The following is a 19,773-nucleotide window of genomic DNA, read 5'->3' as shown; positions in this document are numbered from 1 at the left end:
CCCCTTTTCCCCATCTTTGGCTTGAGCAAGCCAAATTCTGAGAGAACCAAGAGAAAATGGGTTTCCCCTTAGTCACCCAGTCGTCCATTTCTTGATATTCCATCTTATTCAAGCCACATTAGAAAATGTTAGAGGAAAGAACGGCGCGTACCAATTTGACTGAAATAATAGAGAAAGGCATGAGACAGAATCTGGCTGTGGGAGGGAGTTTGTAACAGTTTGGGGTATCAGTGCCTTTGAATAAATTGCATAATAAGATCTGCTGGGTTGTTTTTTTTTTTTTTAATGTAATCACTAGATGAGTCATTCAACCCACAATTTAAGTTATAACATCAGCTTCTCAGTCTGTTCTTCAGCTGGCTTCTTGCTTAGAGCGGGTGACCTTTGCAGGTGAACGCTTTAGCAAAACTGCGATTGGACAGGAGTGTCATTGGGCAGCCAAGCAGACGCTGAACCATGCCTTCGGTCCTACGCTGAACCGGAGCTCCTTGGTGCCACCGCAAAGGACATTTCCATTCCCAGAAGCACCACACATGAGAGGCGAGGTGGTAAATGATCTTTGCTTAAGAAGAAACAGTACCGGGTAGTGAATAGAGGGTTGGTCTCAGAGTAAGAATAGACTGGGTTCAAATCCCACCTCTGACCCAAAAGTGGCTGTTATTGTAAGCAAGTCACTTATTCTTTCAGTGGCCCAGGCAGCTCTCTAGGAATATAAATATAATATATGTAATATAATAGAAATATAATAATATAATAAAGAATATAAATCATAAAGTGCTGATTTACATTAGTAGACGGTGTTCCCTATGTCAAAGAAATCACAATTCCGGTTTAAAATTTTTTTCTCTTTCTCTTTTTTTCTCTCTCTCCCTCTCTTTCTCTATGTCTATCTGTCTCTCTCTCTCTCTCTCTCTCTCTCTCTCTGTCTTTTTCTCCCTCTCTCTCCCTCTCTTTCTCCTCCCTTCTCTGTCTCTCTGTCTCTTTTTCTCCCTATGTCTTGCTCTCTTTCTCTGTCTTTCTGTCTTGCTCTGTCTCTCCCCACACACATATATATACACATATATGTACATACATACAAATATACACTTATATATTAATATGTATGAAAAGGTATGATTCAAGGATCTCACTTAAATATATACATATATGAGGAAAAGGATTATTTGGGGGACCTGACAAATATATATGTACATACAATACACATGTGTGTGGGGTGTGTGTGTGTGTGTTTGGAAAAGGATGATTTGAGGAGCCTGGGTTCCCATCCTAACTCCAGCATTGCTCCTTACTCTTTGTGTGACCTTAGATAAATCAGCAGCCTCTCTAGACTTCTGTTTTCCCATCTTTAAAAATGAGAGTTCCCCTTTATGATATCTAAGTCCCTTCCAGCCCCAAATCTGTAATCCTTTTATCTAAATCCCCTTTCCTCTCCCTGCACCCTTACTTCCATCCATCTCTCCTTCTGGGACTTTAGTCCAATAGTTATCTCTAAATTGGGACAATTCCCCTTCTTCTCTCTTCTAGATCTTGTCCCCCCCTGTCTACAAGCTCACTTGGGTCTCCTTTTTCTTTACTAAAGAAAAACAACCTTCCTCCCTCCACTTTTCTCTTTCTCTTTCCTTTTACTCACAAACCTCCCCACAAAAGAGTAGTTTCCACAATCTGCTTCTATATTCCCATCACCAATTCATTCTCACTGCTCCCAAATCTACTTTCCCTCCATCTTTGACAAACTTCTGTCTCAAAGGTCATCTCCTAATGAACAAACCCAGTGACCTTTCTCTCGGTCCTCATCTCCTGGCCTTTCTTCTTCTGTTAGATCGCCTTCCCCTTTTGAGGCTCTCTTCTTGGCTTTGGGGTCACTGAATTATCCTAGTTCTCCTAGCAGCTCTTTGACCCTTCCCCGTCTCCTTTTCCATCCCCTCTTTATCTTCCCATTCCCTAAATTGTGTCAGACTTGCTAAAACCGCCTCCTGCCTAAGCCCCCTTCTCCCTCCATGATCCTATGGGCTCCTGTTCCTTCAGCTATCAGCTCTATGCCACCTCCCCAACTATCTTTATCATCCTAACTGTTTTCCTAATCTCTGCATTTTCAACTGCCTGCCAGATGTCTTCACCTGGATAACCCATCAGCACTTCAAACTCCTAGCCCAGACTGGATCCTCATCTTCCTTCCGAGGATGCTCTTCCTTCCTGCATCTCCTGTTTCAGCTAATAGCAACAATGTTCTCCCACCCACACAAACTCAAATTGCCTGGTTCCATTTGCCTCTGCCCTCTCCCCGCTTCTGAATCCAACCAGCTATGAACGCCTGCAGCCCCTGTCCCCAGGGTGCATGCAGATTCCTTCTTCTTCTGCATCCCCTCTGCCATCACCCAGCTCTAGGCACCCACTATAGCTGCCTCGCCTGAATGGCAAACCATGATTATTTGCAGGGCTTCTTTTTTTCTTTTAGAAACCCTCACCTTCCATCTGAGAATTGAGACTGTATATTGGTCCCAAGGCAGAAGAGCCATAAGGACTGGGCAATGGGTGTTAAATAACTTACCAGGGTCACACAGCTAGGAAGTATCTAAGGACCAATTTGAACCCAGGACCTCCCGTCTCTAGGTCTGGCTTTCAATCCATTGAGCCACCTAGCCGCTCCCTTATAGAACATTTCATAGAAATTATATACACAAACACACATATATTTATATAAATATAAATAAAGATATAAACATAAACCTAAATATATAAATTTAAAAATAAATAAATATAAATATATAAAAATAAATACAAACATCACAAATATAAATATAAATATGTGTATGTGTTTAATTTATATATAAATATATACACACACAGGATATCCCAAAGATTATAGTAAAATTTTAAGTTCTTAATAGCTTTAATATATGTGCATATATATACATGTAAGTGCTAATGAGCATACATTATGTATGTATACATACATGAGGTGTCCCACGAGTCTTAATGCCACTTTAAACTCTAATAAGCTTTAATGTATGCATATATATACATACATCTTATATACACATCTTGCATATAGGTATACAGCTGTACATTATATTGTATACATGCCTATACATACATGCACATGTGTATGTACACAGAATATCCCCAAAGTCTTAGGGCTGCTTTAAGCTGTAAGAGTTTTGATGTGCCTGTGGACATACATGTATGTATGTATACATATATTTTATATGTTATTGATTGTTATTTACACATATTTAAATATTATTATTTATGCATATACACACACATAGGGGATCCCCAAAATCTTAACGTGGTTTTAAGCCTTGATCTCTTTAAACAACGTTTTAGGAGTTCCAAAAAGACTTTGGGGATATCAAGTATGCATGTGTGTGAACAAAATGATACGCAGAAATTTGTAGGCAATAGGAATTTTGCTTCATGGTATAAATAGAAATCCTAAGAAAGCACAACAAGAATGATAACAGTTCTAATGGTAGCTCTCACTGGGTGAAAGGCTACACTGTAAAAAGCACTCTGTTTAAAATGATCATCCCTATGCCGTCCTTAATAGACTTCTTCCCTCCCCTGCATTCGATGAGGAGCCCTTGGCATTCCCCAACACCTGGTACTCGGCTGCCCCACACCTCCCTGCCCTACAGTATTCATTGCAGGATGTCAGTTTTCCATATTCTCACCTGAAACCAAGTCCCTGAGAACTGCTGCCTGCATCCTCTCCAGCTCAGGCCAGATGAGTCAAGACAAATCAGAGGTTCTGAGAATCGCCAAACTGGTCCCAGGAAACTCCCCGAGAACCCAGGAACCCCTTTAGCCTGGAAATCTCTGACATTTGCACTTTTGTGCCTGATGTTTCTTCCACATAGAGGGTTCTCTCTGGCTCCCATCCTCCCCGCCATTCCCACTCCATACAGGCTCCACCAAGAATCTCCATCTATCAGAATCCTACCTGTTCTCCCCCTCTTCCATGATGTCTTCTTGATTTCTCCCTCTTTAACTCCTAGAACTCCAATTGATTTAGAAAGTCTGCATGCGGTCCTGGAAGGAAGATTAGACTTGGAATCAGAAGATCTAGTTTCAGAGCTTTATGACATACTTGCCATGAGATTTTAGACAAGTCAATTATCCTCTATAAGCCTTAGTTCTTAACATAATACCAGAACCACTCTATGAATTTGATGTAAGAATCAAATGAGATAAAGGATGCAAAAGTACTTTGCAAACCATATAATGCTGTCCAAATGTGAGGTACCATTCACAGGCTTTATATATTTGTATCTATCTATCTATCTATCTATCTATCTATCTATCTATCTATCTATCTATCTATTGCCTTATCCTTTGGATACATTTTTGTAGACATTTTCTCTCCTTTTAGACATTCTTTAAAAAACAAAAACAAAAACTCTTACCTTCCATTTTATAATCAATGCTGTATATCTCTAGGCTTGACTCTCAATCCACTGAGCCACCCAGCTGCCCCCTAGACTATAAACTTTCTTAGGCAGAGACCATGTCTTGTTCATCTTTGTTTACCCCATTGAGCCTTGTGCACTACAAGTGTTCACTAAATATTTGTTAAATGCAGAGAGGGGAATAATCAAACCATAAGCTTGTGAGCATGACTGATTCCTAGCAAAATTCATGAACAGATTATTAAAGGGATGCTCTGTGAATGTTTAGAAAGAGAAGTAATAATTAATAAGAGTATGTCTTTGTCAATAACAGACCAATAATTATTAAATTAATTTAATTTTCTTACAAGAATACCAGGCTAACAGGACAAGAAAATTCTGTAGATATATTTACCTAGATCTTAACCAAACATTTACCCAAGCCTTTTGTGCTAATGTAGACAAAAGAGAAAGATGGGCACTCGATGTTGATACAATTAGATAGATACAGAACTAGTTGAATAACCAGGTGCAAAAAGCAATAATTAATGGGTCTGTCAGAGCAACAGGGAATGTTTAGTCTGGAGAGTAGAAGACATGAAGAGGAGAGAGGGGAGGGGGAAGGTGATGTGATAGCTGTCTTCAAGTATGTGTGGGAATGCCATGTGGAAAGAATATTAGACTTGTTCCCTTAGTGCTAGGAACAGAGAGAAGAAGCTCCAAAGAGAGGGATTTGTACTAGATTAAAAAAAAAACTTCCAAACAATCAATTATCCAAAAGCAAAATGGGTTGCCTCAGGATACAGGAGATGTAAGAAAAGGAACATCTAGCCTTAGAGAGGGTAACAAGAAACAGAGTGTCTTCATAAAACTACCATGCAATGAACCTAATATAAATAAAGTCAAAGTAAATAAATAAAATGGAGGTCATATGGAAGAAACCTAGGATGAAAGAAAGTTTGCTAACAATGAAGAATGGTTTTTGAAGAAGATAGGAATTGGGGAAGGCCAGGGGCTAAGTTTACTAGGGTAGAACCATGGAAGTGGTCAGTGTGTACTACCTTCCTCAGTCACCCCCGCCCTCCCACTAAAGAAGGAAGGTAAGCTCTAGGAGAAGATGTCTCTAACAGTTCATGGTAGGTATGGTATGGTATCCAAGATTTAAAGGAAACTAGGAAGAGTAGATTTAGCCAATCTTCTATGGAGCCACCATATTCCCATTGTCTAAGACCAGTCCTATAGTAATCAACACTACAGTGATGGATTTTTGGAAGCTTATGGCAATCAACCCATAAAAAATGTTAGGTGGGTTCTTTTATTTCTTTTCTTTCCTTTTACTAAATTTTCTTAGTTTCTCTAAACACAACGAATGTGGCATTCAATGGCCTCATCCCTTCCAGTGGTCTTTTGGAAATAGATTGATGCTCTAGAGGGGATAATCAAATAAATTCTTCTTAGACTTTGGTTAGAATTTGAATAAAGCTGAAAGACCAGAATTGATAGTTCAATGAAAGAAAGGCTTAAAGTAATCACAAAGTTGCTTTTGGATGGGATGAGATATTTATGAAATGGAGGCCAAAGCACAATAGAATATAGGTTCCTTGAGGGTAAGCACTTGAGTCAGTCTGGTCTTTGTATTTTCTATGCATAAGGTAGTAGGTACTTGATAAATGTTTAGTGGTTAATTGGTAGCAAAGAGGCTATAGACACTGTCCTCATGAAGGGGAGGCCAAACAACTGGGATTGCTGTGGTGGGGAAAGAAGAACAAAGAAGAGACTTTTAAAAATCCAAATAAAGGGACTTCCGGTTAAGATGGCGGCTTAGAGAAAGCTGAAGTTCAGATCTCCGGAAAACCCTTCCCGACCGATCTCAAACTAGAAGCTCCTAAGGCGCCGAAATTCAAAACGATCAACAGCACAGACCCTGGGAACCCTCCTCCTGGACCTGGACCCGGTTCAAAAGGTACGGCTCCCCTTAAAAGCCAGAACCCGAGATCCCTCGGACCTCAGGGGTAGGAGCGCAGAGTCCAAGGCGCCGGGCTCAGAGAGCAGGGTCTGAGGAACAACAACCCTCAGGGTCTTCTACCCAAGTCCCAGTCCGGGTGAAAGTTACTGCCTGGGGCTTCCGCTGCAGAGAGCCTGTCGGTCAGGGTGAAAGTTACTGCCTGGGGCCTCCGCTGCAAAGAGCTGGTCGGTCCGGGTGAAAGTTACTGCCTGGGGCCTCCGCTGCAGAGAGCTGGTCAAAACAACAGCAACCCTCAGGGCGGGCAAGACAGCCTCAGGGCTGGATCCTGCTATCCAAGTCTCAGTGAAAGTCTGTGCTCTCGGAGCTTGGGGAAGCGGCAGCCCATCCCCCCGCAGGCCGACGAAACAGCCTCACGGCCAGGGATTCTGAAGGCAACTTCCGGAAATCGAGCCAGGGGGAGAGTGTGGCCTCGTGGTCCGACCCTTCCATTCCAGTTCCAGTGAGGCATATTCAGTTTAACCCAGGGAACGCTCATAGAACCAACATCTGCCCAGGACTAAAGCCTCTGATCACCAGACAAAGACAAGAAAAGCCAATCCTCCACGTTCAGAGATGACAAACTCCACAGAAGCACAGAAGCCCCAAAATACCAAGAAAAATAAGAAGAAAGGGGCGACTCTGGACACATTCTATGGAGCCAAAATACAAAATACAGAGCAGATAGAAGAAGATATACAAGAAAATTCTCCAAAATCTTCCAAAGGAAATAGAAACTCTCCACAAACCCATGAAGAATTTGAATCAGAAAGGACCAAAAAGATGGAAGCCCTCTGGGAGGAAAAGTGGGAAATGATGCAAAAGAAATTCACGCATCTACAAAACCAGTTTGACCAAACTGTAAAAGAAAACCAGGCTTTAAAGCAAGAACTAATAAAGCAAAGCCAAAACACCAAGAAATTAGAAGAGAACATAAAATATCTCACCGACAAGGTGATAGATCTGGAAAACAGGGGGAGAAGAGAAAATTTAAGAATAATTGGACTCCCAGAAAAGCCAGAAATAAACACCAAACTGGACATGGTGATACAAGATATAATCAAAGAAAATTGCCCAGAGATTCTAGAACAAGGGGGCAATACATCCACTGACAGAGCTCACAGAACACCTTCTACACTAAACCCCCAAAAGACAACTCCCAGGAATGTAATTGCCAAATTCCAAAGCTATCAAACAAAAGAAAAAATCCTACAGGAAGCCAGAAAAAGACAATTTAGATATAAAGGAATGCCAATCAGGGTCACACAAGACCTTGCAAGTTCTACGCTGAATGATCGTAAGGCATGGAACATGATCTTCAGAAAGGCAAGAGAGCTGGGTCTCCAACCAAGAATCAGCTACCCAGCAAAACTGACTATATACTTCCAAGGGAAAGTATGGGCATTCAACAAAATAGAAGACTTCCAACTTTTTGCAAAGAAAAGACCAGAGCTCTGTGGAAAGTTTGATACCGAAAATCAAAGAGCAAGGAATACCTGAAAAGGTAAATATTAAGGAAAGGGGAAAAATGTTATCTTCTTTTACTCAAACTCTCTTCTATAAGGACTACATTTATATCAACCTATGTATACTAATATGTGGGGAAAATGTAATGTATAAATAGGGGGTAAAGAAAGACCAAATAGAATAATGGTTCTCACACAAAGATTCACAGGGGAAGGGGAGGGGAAGAAAACTCCTATAAGAAGGAGAGGAAGAGAGGGGGGGGGGTTACTTAAACCTCAATCTCAGGGAAATCAACTCTGAGAGGGAAAAACATCCAGATCCATTGGGATCTTGAATTCTATCTTACCCAACAAGGGTAAGGAGAAGGGAAAACCAAGGGGGGGAGGGGGAGAGGGAGAACAAAAAGGGAGGGAAAGAGAGGGGGGAGGGGGAGGGAACAAAAAGGGAGGGACTAAAAAGGGAAACATCAAGGGAGGGGACAAGGGGGACTGATTCAAAGTAAATCACTGGACTAAAAGGTAGAGCCGAAGAAGAAAAGGTTAGAATTAGGGAAGGCAATCAAAATGCCAGGGAGTCCACAAATGACAATCATAACTTTGAACGTGAATGGGATGAACTCACCCATAAAACGTAGACGAATAGCAGAATGGATTAGAATCCAAAACCCTACCATATGTTGTCTTCAAGAAACACACATGAGGCGGGTTGACACCCACAAGGTCAGAATTAAAGGATGGAGTAAGACCTTCTGGGCCTCAACTGATAGAAAGAAGGCAGGAGTGGTAATCATGATATCTGATAAAGCCAATGCAAAAATAGACCTGATCAAAAGGGATAGGGAAGGTAATTATATTTTGTTAAAAGGGACTCTAGACAATGAGGAAATATCATTAATCAACATGTATGCACCAAATAATATAGCACCCAAATTTCTAATGGAGAAACTAGGAGAATTGAAGGAAGAAATAGACAATAAAACCATACTAGTGGGAGACTTAAACCAACCATTATCAAATTTAGATAAATCAAATCAAAAAATAAATAAGAAAGAGGTAAAAGAAGTGAATGAAATCTTAGAAAAATTAGAATTAATAGACATATGGAGAAAAATAAATAGGGATAAAAAGGAATACACCTTCTTCTCAGCACCACATGGCACATTCACAAAAATTGACCATACATTAGGTCACAGAAACATAGCACACAAATGCAAAAAAGCAGAAATAATGAATGCAGCCTTCTCAGATCACAAGGCAATAAAAATAATGATTAGTAATGGTACATGGAAAACCAAATCTAAAACCAATTGGAAATTAAACAATATGATACTCCAAAACCGTTTAGCTAAAGAAGAAATCATAGAAACAATTAATAATTTCATCAAGGAAAATGACAATGGCGAAACATCCTTTCAAACCTTTTGGGATGCAGCCAAAGCGGTAATCAGAGGCAAATTCATATCCCTGAAAGCTCATATTAACAAACAAGGGAGAGCAGAGATCAATCAATTGGAAATGCAATTGAAAAAACTCGAAAGCGATCAAATTAAAAACCCCCAGCAGAAAACCAAATTAGAAATCCTAAAAATTAAGGGAGAAATTAATAAAATCGAAAGTGATAGAACTATTGATTTAATAAATAAGACAAGAAGCCGGTACTTTGAAAAAACAAACAAAATAGACAAAGTACTGGTCAATCTAATTTAAAAAAGGAAGGAAGAAAAGCAAATTCACAGCATTAAAGATGAAAAGGGGGACAGCACCTCCAATGAGGAGGAAATTAAGGCAATCATTAGAAATTACTTTGCCCAATTATATGGCAATAAATACACCAATTTAGGAGAAATGGATGAATATATACAAAAATACAAACTGCCTAGACTAACAGAAGAGGAAATAGAATTCTTAAATAATCCCATATCAGAAATTGAAATCCATCAAGCCATCAAAGAACTTCCTAAGAAAAAATCCCCAGGGCCTGATGGATTCACCTGTGAATTCTATCAAACATTCAGAGAACAGTTAACCCCAATACTATACAAACTATTTGACATAATAAGCAAAGAGGGAGTTCTACCAAACTCCTTTTACGACACAAACATGGTACTGATTCCAAAACCAGGCAGGTCAAAAACAGAGAAAGAAAACTATAGACCAATCTCCCTAATGAATATAGATGCAAAAATTTTAAATAGGATACTAGCAAAAAGACTCCAGCAAGTGATCAGAAGGATCATTCACCATGATCAAGTAGGATTCATACCAGGGATGCAGGGCTGGTTCAACATTAGGAAAACCATCCACATAATTGACCACATCAACAAGCAAACTAGCAAGAACCACATGATTATCTCAATAGATGCAGAAAAAGCCTTTGATAAAATACAACACCCATTCCTATTAAAAACACTAGAAAGCATAGGAATAGAAGGGTCATTCCTAAAAATAATAAACAGTATATATCTAAAACCAACAGCTAATATCATCTGCAATGGGGATAAACTAGATGCATTCCCAATAAGATCAGGAGTGAAACAAGGATGCCCATTATCACCTCTACTATTTGACATTGTACTAGAAACACTAGCAGTAGCAATTAGAGAAGATAAAGAAATTGAAGGTATCAGAATAGGCAAGGAGGAGACCAAGTTATCACTCTTTGCGGATGACATGATGGTCTACTTAAAGAATCCTAGAGATTCAACCAAAAAGCTAATTGAAATAATCAACAACTTTAGCAAAGTTGCAGGATACAAAATAAACCCACATAAATCATCAGCTTTTCTATATATCTCCAACACAGCTCAGCAGCAAGAACTAGAAAGAGAAATCCCATTCAAAATCACCTTAGACAAAATAAAATACCTAGGAATCTATCTCCCAAGACAAACACAAGAACTATATGAACACAACTACAAAACACTCGCCACACAACTAAAATTAGACTTGAACAATTGGAAAAACATTAACTGCTCATGGATAGGACGAGCCAATATAATAAAAATGACCATCCTACCCAAACTTATTTATCTATTTAGTGCCATACCCATTGAACTACCAAAATACTTCTTCACTGATTTAGAAAAAAACCATAACAAAGTTCATTTGGAAGAACAAAAGATCAAGGATATCCAGGGAAATAATGAAAAAAACCACATATGATGGGGGCCTTGCAGTCCCAGACCTCAAACTATATTACAAAGCAGCAGTCATCAAAACAATTTGGTACTGGCTAAGAAACAGAAAGGAAGATCAGTGGAATAGACTGGGGGAAAACGACCTCAGCAAGACAGTATACGATAAACCCAAAGATCCCAGCTTTTGGGACAAAAATCCACTATTCGATAAAAACTGCTGGGAAAATTGGAAGACAGTGTGGGAGAGACTAGGAATAGATCAACACCTCACACCCTACACCAAGATAAATTCAAAATGGGTGAGTGACTTAAACATAAAGAAGGAAACCATAAGTAAATTGGGTAAACACAGAATCGTATACATGTCAGACCTTTGGGAGGGGAAAGGCTTTAAAACCAAGCAAGATATAGAAAGAATCACAAAATGTAAAATAAATAATTTTGACTACATCAAACTAAAAAGCTTTTGTACAAACAAAACCAATATAACTAAAATCAGAAGGGAAACAACAAATTGGGAAAAAATCTTCATAGAAACCTCTGACAAAGGTTTAATTACTCATATTTATAATGAGCTAAATCAATTGTACAAAAAATCAAGCCATTCTCCAATTGATAAATGGGCAAGGGAAATGGATAGGCAGTTCTCAGATAAAGAAATCAAAACTATTAACAAGCACATGAAGAAGTGTTCTACATCTCTTATAATCAGAGAGATGCAAATCAAAACAACTCTGAGGTATCACCTCACACCTAGCAGATTGGCTAACATAACAGCAAAGGAAAGTAATGAATGCTGGAGGGGATGTGGCAAAGTAGGGACATTAATTCATTGCTGGTGGAGTTGTGAACTGATCCAGCCATTCTGGAGGGCAATTTGAAACTATGCCCAAAGGGCGACAAAAGAATATCTACCCTTTGACCCAGCCATAGCACTGCTGGGTCTGTACCCCAAAGAGATAATGGACACAAAGACTTGTACAAAAATATTCATAGCTGCGCTCTTTGTGGTGGCCCAAAACTGGAAAACGAGGGGATGCCCATCAATTGGGGAATGGCTGAACAAACTGTGGTATATGTTGGTGATGGAATACTATTGTGCTCAAAGGAATAATAAAGTGGAGAAGTTCCATGGAGACTGGAACAACCTCCAGGAAGTGATGCAGAGCGAGAGGAGCAGAACCAGGAGAACATTGTACACAGAGACTAATACACTGTGGTATCATCGAACGTAATGGACTTCTCCATTAGTGGCGGTGTAATGTCCCTGAACAACTTTCAGGGATCCAGGAGAAAAAAAAACACCATTCATAAGCAAAGGATAAACTATGGGAGTGGAAACACCGAGAAAAAGCAACTGCCTGAATACAGAGGTTGAGGGGACATGACAGAGGATAGACTTTAAATGAACACTCTAATGCAAATACTATCAACAAAGCAATGGGTTCAAATCAAGAAAACATCTAATGCCCAGTGGACTTACGCGTCGGCTATGGGGGGTGGGAGGGAGGAAAAGAAAATGATCTATGTCTTTAACGAATAATGCTTGGAAATGATCAAATAAAATATATTTTTAAAAAAAAAGCTATTTAAAAGCAGATTTGATTCTCTTACATGCCTTGTAAAGGTTTCGGTTAGTGAACAAATGCCTGTTAATGTCATAATGACTTTGTACTGCCAACTAATGTGATATATATCATGAGATATGCAGAATTCTGCAAGGATGGCTTTCAAATCTATTTTTAATGAGAACTTAAATGTGTGTTTATTTACTACATGCTTAATAAATTATATAAATTGTTAAAAAAAAATCCAAATAAAGTCAGATCTGTGCTTCAGCTCAACTGTTGGCATCTTTTTTTATTCCAAGATAATGTTCAAAAGAACTGATGGATTTTGGCTAATTTCTGGTGCCAATAATCAGTATCAAGATGGGTGATTGGCCCATTTGTGGGCAGGTCTTCCTTCCTGAAACAAAATGGCAGCAGACCAATATTTTCAGGCAGACATATTCTCAATGATTGGCTTAAATGCTATATCCATTTCCCAAAACCGAGATCCTGGCTCAGGTTTATGTGTCCATTTTTCTAACTTGTTCCCCCAGAGGGGCAAACATATAAAAAGAAATGGTCATAACTAGTTTGTGAACAGAAATTGCCAAGGCCCCCTGAGGGCTCAGGTCTGTCTGATCTCTCAGTCAGTTGCTCACTTTCAATTCTTATATTCATCCAGAAAAATCACTTTCTAGTCTGTCCCCCGAATCATTGTACAAATGTAACATTTCATCTAAATCAGCTCCTAGAGGCCCTGACATTAGAACGACTTTATTGCCAAAGGAACAGAACACAATCCATTTATGGGACCAGGAACATCTCAAAAATGTCCTTTCTTCCAGTTCCATTTGAACCATGATGACATTTTCACAAAAGGGGATGAGATAATAACATTTTTTGAGAACCCTGATTCCTTGGCTCAGTGCCACAGAATGAAATTAGCTAAATTTAATTACAGATAACAAATGGCTATGCTTAGGCTCTCTGGCTCCCACTGTCCTCATCTCTTTGGCACACAGCTCTCCCTACTGTCCTTAGTTTATTCACTTCCTGCCTCACACACATATATACCGAGAACCTCACTCCCCCCTGCAGATGTGCAGGTTTGCCTCACCTGCCCCCAGGCTATCCCAGGGGGATGTATCATTCAGCCACCTCTCCCAAGGCTCCATCCACAAAAAGCTCCAGATCTAAGATGCTGCCCACTTTCATCCGGTCTTTCTCTGTTATTTTGTTTACCTTGGCGACAGTTGTGAGGACAAATAGGACTTAGACCCTATGGCAGCCAGCTGGTTCACAGCATAAATAAGAAATAATCAACAGAAAACTTGAAGCTGCAGGCTAGTGGGCACCAAATAAAACTCCCAGGCAATTACCCTGACATCTCCCTCCATCTCAACCACAAATTCATTTGTTCCTGACCAGCTCCAGAGTCACTTCTCCCCCTCCTCTCCCTACTAACAAAGAACTGCTCTCTCTCTGGAAAATAATTCTGCCCAGCAAAGATTCTTGGTCAAGTGGTCATTAGTGTTTAACCAAACAATCGGAAAGCCGGAGCTAGCAGCCTTCAAAGGAGTGCAGTTGTTGGGAAGGCAGCATCAAGGTCTGTCACTGTCCCATCCCTCATACTAGAACCATGGCTCTGTGACTTCTGTAGACAAGCTCTGACCCCTAATGCCAAGGTCTGCCACAGTCCCCAAGTCTCCAGGCTCCAACAGACATCATTTTTGCCCAATTCTTGCATTATCTGTCTCAAATATATGCTTCATGAAGGTTTCTTCGTGGTGCCTGGCAGCATCATAGGTGTGTAATAAATGCTTGTTGGCATGATGATTTGACTTGACAGTGGAATGGGTTTCTGGGATAAAGGCAGAGGAAAATAGACAAATCACCCAAAAGGATGAGGCAGTCTATGGGAGGGTGGGGGTGATTTCCAACCCTTTGGCAGGGTGGGGAATAAGAACTTCTTTTTAAGGTTGTGTGAATTTTAGGTTTTCTCCATCCTACTTAGTCTTTAGAATTCTAGCAACCTGTAATGTATACACCCCTACATAAGGATTAAGTGTTGAGGAGGGTGGCCTATGACCCGCATGTGCTAGCAAGTGACAAATCAGAAAAAACTGACAGACCCCCTGGGCTGTCCTAAGTCAAGCTTAAGCTACCATTGGTACATGTGAGACTCAGGAAGTGATGTAAAGAACTGTCTATATATTTGTCTATATATTTGGCATCACTTCCTCTTTCCAGCCTGTCTCTTTCCACCTTGGGAGCTCATGGTGGCATGCTTAGTGTGCTTGCAGGAGAAGCTTTGTAGAGTGGTTTAGGTGCGGCATCTTCCCTGACTGACTTTGGTGAGCGGTTTAGGTTGATTCCTCTTTTCCTTTACCTTCTAAATGAAACTATCCTCTGAGGAGACCTCTCATCTCAGAGGAGGCCTCATGGCTGGAAGCCAAGCTAGATTGAGAAGGCCCCTTGGCCTAGGCCTCTGAACTCCTATTGGCTTGCCAGAGCAATCCAATTCCCTTTCCTTTCTCTCTTCTTAATTTCTTCCTTCTATTGTAATTAAACCACCATAAAAATCCCAAACTGACTTGAGTATTTCATTGGGATTGAATTTTAATCCCTGGCGACCACTAATATAATATATTCAGTCAACAACCCTAATTTTACCCCTTAACAGTCGAAAAACTTATCCCATAGTAATAGCTATACTATCAGTATCCATTGATGGAGAAAATACATGTTGACAAAAAGTGACTCTGAATTCAATAGTGCTTTTAAATTAATTTATAATTTCATCACTATAGCATCTATTGATAATTTTATCCTAATAGTATCTATAAATTGAATCACAATAGCATCTACATACAATTGAAAAAGAATACTACAACTCTAAATGATCACCCTAGTGCAAATACCAATAATATGAAAATAGGCCTTGATTAATGACACATGTAAAACCCAGTGGAATTGCACATTGACTGGGCTTGGGGGGAGGAGAGAAGGAAAAGAACATGAATCTTGTAACCATGGGAAAATATTCTAAATTAATTAATTAATTAAATTTAAAAAATAATACTACATATATGTATGAGATACTTGGCATTCCAAAAGGAACATTTGCCTGTTCATGGCATCCTGGATCCTTTCTGGTTCATCTCCAGCCCATAGTTTTCAAACCACTGGTCTGCTATTTTTTCTCTGGCAAAAGAATCCAATGCCGTTCCTGTAAACAAGCCATTTTCTCTCCTTTTTTTTTTCAAATCAGAAACTTGCAGAAGTCTGAGCTTCCCATGTCACTGCGCAAGAAATGAAGACACCTTTTGTCGCCCTGCCCTCGCCCTAAAGGGCACGAAGTCAACACTTCCCCAAGTGTAAGGAAAAACATCAGCTAAATTTAAGCTCGCTGGTGACAAAGGAGTAGCTTTAGAGGAACATGATAGCAGGCCACAGGGGAAACCACTTGCTAAAAGTCAGTTTTGGAAGATGCAAGAAACAGTCTGTTTCTTCCAGTCCCTGAGGGTCTCCCTTCCCAATTCCAGACCCTGCCAGGGACATGCCAAGACTGGATAATTAATTCAGAGGCCCTGTCTCTGTCTAACAGAGCTTTGAGTTTGCAGAAAGGAGAGCGGGGCAGCAGCATACGGGGACTCAGAAGCAATGGCTTGCATCAGAACTATGGATGATTCAACTTTTTAAGAAAATCTTTTTACAGATGATGAAAGATATTATTTTTTACTAAAGCTCCATGAGAGATGTCTAGCAACTACTGGAGTGAAAGAAAAAAAAAATTCATCCTTTCCATTCCCAGCAAGGCTCCCTCCCATTGTTTGGGTGTTTTCTAGTTTCAGTTCCTTGAAAAATAGTCCAATTTAGCTCTACCTAGATTCTTAGGACACTGTCGAACAGAGCCTAGAAGGTAAGGGGGAAGCTCTGGGACCCTCAAATTCTCATTTCAACCACAGAGAAAAAGCAATCTGATAATTAATTTATACTAATGTATAGAGATCATATGTGACCCCTCCTGTAGTAGGAGGGATTTGTGTGCATTTCAATATGGGGCAAAATTGAAACCCCAAAGGATGAATGGGGGACTAGCTGGGTAGCTCAGTGGATGGAGAGCCAGACCTAGAGATGGGAGGTCCTGAGTACAAATCTGACCTAAGACACTTCCTAGCTGTGGGACACTGGGAAAGTCACTTAACCCCCATTGTCTAGTCCTTACTGTTCTTCTGCCTTGGAACCAATACATGGTCTTGATTCTAAGGCAAAAGGCAAGGGATTTAAAAAAAAAGGATGAATCTCTGATTATGGAATTTCAATTCCATTTTTTAATATATTTATATTTATTTATTTATTTATGTATTTATTTTGTGTACAAATTATAGATTTTTACATTTATACATATTTATGCAGTTATGTATATATTTATGACATTTATATACACATATGTGCATACTTTAGAAATATTTCTATATCCATGTACATGTATGTATATATAATATGTACACAAATACATATATAAAATAAAGGAGATATTTGAGAGGCAGGAAGGTCTTCCTAATAACCCTTGAATCATGTTATATGCTGTTTAATTAATTTATTAAGTACTAATTATGCACAGGACCAAAAACTAGACAACCATTGCCCTTTTTATTCCACTGGGGGAAACGATAGAGAAAAAAGATAATAATAATAGCAAACATTTTAAGCTCTCTAAGTTTTACAAAATATTTTACAAATATTCTCTCATTTTATGCTCATAACAACCTTAAGAGGGAGGTGCTATGATCCTCATTTTACAGATGATAAACTGAGGCAGCCAAAGGTTAAATGAATTGACCAGATATGTATAGCTAGTAAGTATCTGGGGCTGGATTTGAATTCAGGTCTTCCTGATTTCAGGTCCAGGGTTCTATCCACTGTACTACCTAGCTTCCTGATGAGTAGATATGAAATGATCTGAAGAAAGAAAGAACACCAACAATGTGGTTGGGGGCAGGGAGGGAGGGCAGCTAGGTATAGAGAGCCAGGATTCAAGTCATTTTAAAGCATGTGTGGCCCTGAGCAAGTCACTTAGCCCCCATTGCCCAGTCCTTTCTGCTCTTCTGACTTGGAACCCGTCCACAGTATTGATTCTAAGATGGAAGGGAAGGATTTTAAAAAGAGAGAAAATATGAAGAGAGAAATGAGAAGAGAGCCCAGGTTAGGGAGCAAGAAGTATATGCTGATCCAGCAATTGGAGCCTGAGAAAGAATGTCAAGAATCACCAGGACGAGCATCAGGAGAGCAATATCAAAGAAACTAAGGAAGGAAAGATTATCCTCAACTTTTGTCAGGAGAGAGAAATGTAGGACGATATGCTGAAAAGATTTCAAAATAAGTGAAGGAGTTTGAAAAAGAATATGTTGGAAGACTTGGACATATTTATGGACAGAAGGAGAAAAAATCTATACATAAAGAAAGTCTGAATGTGAAAGAAATTAGAGAGGGTAAAATCAAGGAGATAGAAAGACATTAATTAACCTTTTCAGGAAAAGGGCTTCCTCTTGCTCAGAAAGTATGGAAAGGTAGTTGGATTTTTGGTTCTGCGGGAAGAGAGATGAGAGTGTTCATGAATGATGACCCTGATTTTTTTCACTAAAGTAGAAGTCTAGGTCATCTGCAAAAAGGCAGGGGGAAGGGTTGGCAAGGAAAAGAAAAGATTTGTCCCCTGAAGAATGTGAGTCCAAAAGGGAGAAATAAAAGGAAAAAGCTGATGGTAGGAGTTGCCAAGGCTGAAGCTTGGCAGCGTATGAATGGTAATACACAAGAGGCATCCAAGGGTTGGGGTCAATGCATGTTGACTTGACTGACTCATAGTGTCACAAGTAGTAAGAGAGAAAAGAGAAACAAGACCAGGGATGATGGTGGTCTTGGAAAATGGGAGGAATGGAGGAAATCAGAACTGAGGATGAAGAAGAGCAAACCAGAAGAAAAGATGAAAAAGTATTAGGTGATGGTGGATTCTAGAGGATGTCTACCCAATGGATGTCTGAAGCAAAGGTTTAGGTCATAGCAGTTAAGGTAGAAAAATGGTGAGACCAGATTATTCAAGGAGAGATCAATGAGCATAATGAAGACCCTATGTTTGAGTGCAGAGTTTGGAGTGGAGGAAAGGCTTAATGAACTTCTTGAGAAAGAAGACAGAGTGATATGAAGGCCAAGAGAATACAGCCACAAAGAACTGGACCAAACCAACGATGGGTGGAATGAAGCTCAAAAGAGAAGAGGTTCCTGTGTAAGACTGAAAGAAAAAATAGAAAGGGCAAGGGAAGTGAAAGCTATTCTGACTTGACTTTTTACTCCTGGTTCAGGGTGTGGGTGTGAAGACAGAGTAGACATAAGAGAAGGCACAACCAGTGTTTCAGAATGAGAATGTGGCATCTTCTGGAGAGAGCTAAGTCTCTGTGAGTTCAAAAAGATCTCTCGGCAAGCCATGTGGTGTCTACTATGCTCTAGGCATATACTAGACCCTGGGGATACAATGACAAAAATGAGACAATCTATACACTGAAGGAGATCACATTCAAATAGAAGAGAGAACATATGCAGACAGGTGCCTATAAAACACAGATGAGGAAAAGGGAGGCACTGGCAGCTAAGGAGACCAGGGAAACCCTCTGGTGGTAGATGACAATTGGACAGCAACTTGAAGGAAACCAAGGATTCCAGGAAGCAGAGATGATGAAGGAATATAGTCTAGGCATGGGGGATGGCCAGTTCAAAGACACTGAAGACAGAAGTTGGAGAGTCATACAGTAGGAAGGCCATTTGGCTGAACTATAGATTATGTGAAGAGTGACATGCCATATGTCCTTCTGTCTTAGAGAAGGAAGGAAGGAAGGAAGGAAGGAAGGAAGGAAGGAAGGAAGGAAGGAAGGAAGGAAGGAAGGAAGGAAGGAAGGAAGGAAGGAAGGAAGGAAGGAAGGAAGGAAGGAAGGAAGGAAGGAAGGAAGGAAGGGAGGGAGGAAGGGAGGGAGGAAGGGAGGGAGGAAGGAAGGAAGGAGATGTAGATGTAGAAATAATCAAATCTGACAAGTGACTGGACATATGTGGTGAGAGAGGAATCAAAACAACACTAAGGTGAAAGATTGGTGGTGCCATCAACAATAGGAAATTTTGGAAGAGGGAGGAGGTTGGGATTTTGTACATGTTGAATTAGAGATGCCCACAAGTTACCCAATT

The 19,773-nt window shown here is 40.0% G+C and overlaps 1 long non-coding RNA gene across 1 annotated transcript in view; it reads right to left on the bottom strand.

The window, feature by feature from the left end:
* Window positions 1-3,897: 3,897 nt before the first annotated feature.
* LOC103093258 (uncharacterized) overlaps window positions 3,898-19,773 on the bottom strand; it is a 57,773-nt gene continuing 41,897 nt past the window's right edge. The window contains exon 3 of the long non-coding RNA XR_001625149.2: window positions 3,898-4,032. This is a non-coding gene — a long non-coding RNA (uncharacterized LOC103093258). The remainder of the gene's footprint in view (window positions 4,033-19,773) is intronic.

The sequence above is a fragment of the Monodelphis domestica genome, chromosome 5, assembly GCF_027887165.1.
Source record: "Monodelphis domestica isolate mMonDom1 chromosome 5, mMonDom1.pri, whole genome shotgun sequence".
Lineage (NCBI taxonomy): Eukaryota > Metazoa > Chordata > Mammalia > Didelphimorphia > Didelphidae > Monodelphis > Monodelphis domestica.
The sequence above is the reverse complement of the archived record's forward strand: the minus strand, read 5'-3'. Positions and strand labels throughout refer to the sequence as shown.